The following is a 2,454-nucleotide window of genomic DNA, read 5'->3' as shown; positions in this document are numbered from 1 at the left end:
CCCCCCCGGCCCCCCCAGCCCCCCATGGTCATCAAAGGCTGGGAGGGGGCAGGGCTCGCCTGCCCGGGGCAGCGAATGCTCTGCAATGCCAGACAGGCAGGCCATCCGTCAGCCCCTGAACAATGGGGTCATTAACCCCTGCCCCTGCCCTCTTTGAGCCACTTCCTTTGGAGGGCTCCCCCCACCCCACCCCCACCCCCAAGGAGAAGGGAGGGGAAGATTTCTGTTAAGTCTCCCTCTTCGGTGAGGGGCCCAGCCGCGAGGTCACAGCTCTGGGGGCCCTTCCGAAACCCAGGGTCCCTGTTCCCTAGCTCCCATCCTCGGCAGCTGCTCGGGGCCTGTGGTGCCTCCAGCCTCTGCCACCCACAGGAGCACCCCTCCGGCCAGAGCAGTGTGTCCAGAGGGTGAGGGCGCCCGAGGGAGGCAGGGAGAGGTATGCACAGAGGCACCTCAGGTCCGTTCTCCAGGTAAGTTCACATGGGCCATCCCCATTTGTGAAACTCGATGCAGGAACCCCAGCTACAACATTAGCTAAACAAGCCCAGCAATGAACAAAAGGGACACAGACATTGGGCAGAATTGGGTTTATCCTAGAAATGTGTTTTTGCATCTGGAAACCCGTGAACGCGATTTATCATGGCCATAGGTTAAAGGAGAAAAGTCATGTGATCATCTCGGCACCGGCAATACATTTCAACACCAACTTATGATGAAAATGTCCGAGCGAACTTGGAATGGAAAGAAATGCTGCAAACAACAGAAAATCCAATTGGAGCGTTGCTTTCTCCCTGCACCAGGACCTCCCGGTGAGGCCCCTCAGGCCGATGGGCTCGCTGTTGAAATGGCCTGTGATTCACCCTGGAAGCATCTGTTCAAGCCCCTGCCTCCCCTGTCAGCGCCAACATTCTGGGGCTCGGAGCAGCCTCCGCACACCCAGCCCCATCTCCCGGCTTCCCCTCGGGGGCTGGGACCAGGCAGCCCAGTGCAGGGCCTGCTGTGGGGGCTGTTCACGAGGAAGGGACCTGCGGAGGGATGAATGCACGGTGGGTGGAGGCAGGGTTAGAACCTGGCTCTCGGCTCTCTTCCTCCCCGAGAGATAAACTGCCGGGTCTAAACACCGAACGTGGTGGCACAGGAGGCCCCGGGACACCTGGCCCTGCTGACCCACGGCCTCCTTGCCCACCTCGAACTGCCTGGCTCCCGCATACCGCGCCCTTTTTACTCTGTGCCTCCGCGTATGCTGTTCTCTCTTCCAGGAAGGCCTTTCCTTGCTGCCCCACCTGCTTTGGTCTCACTTCTACGCACTTGTTTAGAATGAGCCCCAGCGTCACCTCCCTCTGGAAGCCCACCCCCAGAGTGGGGTGTGCAGGGGGTAGCCAACCAATGATTCTCTCTCATCATTGACGTTTCTCTCTCTCTCTCCCTCTCCCTTCCTCTCTGAAATCAATACAAATAGGTTTTTTAAAACTTACACATCTGTAAGAGGTCAATCTTCTGTTAAGCATTCTTGTCACAAGACAAACACAGACAGAGTCGCTCCGTGGGTCCTGTTGACGACGTTGCTTTCCCGGGAGGACACGGCCAGCACGTGACCACAGGACGCGCCTGGGCACCTCGGGGGGCCCTGATCAAAGGACCCGGATGCCGCTCTCCCGGCTCAGTTGCTGCTGCCGTGACTTGGTACAAAGGGAGGCCACCTCGTCCGACTGTCACCGCCCCCCAGGTGTGACCACACGGCTGTGTGCAGACACGTCTATCGCGGCCACATGTCAAACGGTGAACAACGGGCCGCCTTGTAGGGAACCGGACAAACGAATCCTAGCCCGGTCCCAGGGCCGAACACGACACGGCCGCTGAAAATGGCGTTATGAGGCTTTAATGACATAGGAGCGGTGTTGGGTATATTTATGCTTAAGAAAAAACGCGGACATAAAGTGATACATGCATACAAGCCACTTTAATACAAACGACATGCTGTGAGTTCCATGTCATCTAACATCGATAGGGGCCCTAACCGGTTTGGCTCAGGGGATAGAGCGTCGGCCTGCGGACTGAAGGGTCCCAGGTTCGATTCCGGCCAAGGGCATGTACCTCGGTTGCACGCACATCCCCAGTGGGGAGTGTGCAGAAGGCGGCTGATCGATGTTTCTCACTCTCTATCCCTCTCCCTTCCTCTCTGTAAAAAACTCAATAAAATATATTCTTTAAAAAATATAGGGGAAAAACCCACAAAGAAAATACAAAAATGCCAACCTTAGTTATATATCCAGGTGGTGGGACTTTGAGTGGTTTTAAACCTTTTCGGTGCTTTGTATTTTATGGTATTTCCACATTCCTACAGTAAACACGTTCGCATCTCAAAGCGGTTTGGAACGAGGGCGTGGAGTGGCCGTGCGCTTAAGAGAGTCCCGTTCCTCTGGGAAATGGACCTTCCAGACTGGGCGTCCGGTTGTG

General features: G+C 56.2%; 1 long non-coding RNA gene across 1 annotated transcript in view; it reads left to right on the top strand.

Moving 5' to 3' along the window:
- The window catches only part of LOC102764603, a 54,765-nt gene extending 54,026 nt beyond the window's left edge, over positions 1-739 (top strand). The window contains exon 3 of the long non-coding RNA XR_001512798.1: positions 647-739. This is a non-coding gene — a long non-coding RNA (uncharacterized LOC102764603). The remainder of the gene's footprint in view (positions 1-646) is intronic.
- The last annotated feature ends 1,715 nt before the right edge of the window (positions 740-2,454 follow it).

This window comes from Myotis davidii, unplaced genomic scaffold (assembly GCF_000327345.1).
Source record: "Myotis davidii unplaced genomic scaffold, ASM32734v1 scaffold514, whole genome shotgun sequence".
NCBI classification, from domain to species: domain Eukaryota; kingdom Metazoa; phylum Chordata; class Mammalia; order Chiroptera; family Vespertilionidae; genus Myotis; species Myotis davidii.
This window is presented reverse-complemented; position numbering and strand designations above follow the sequence as displayed.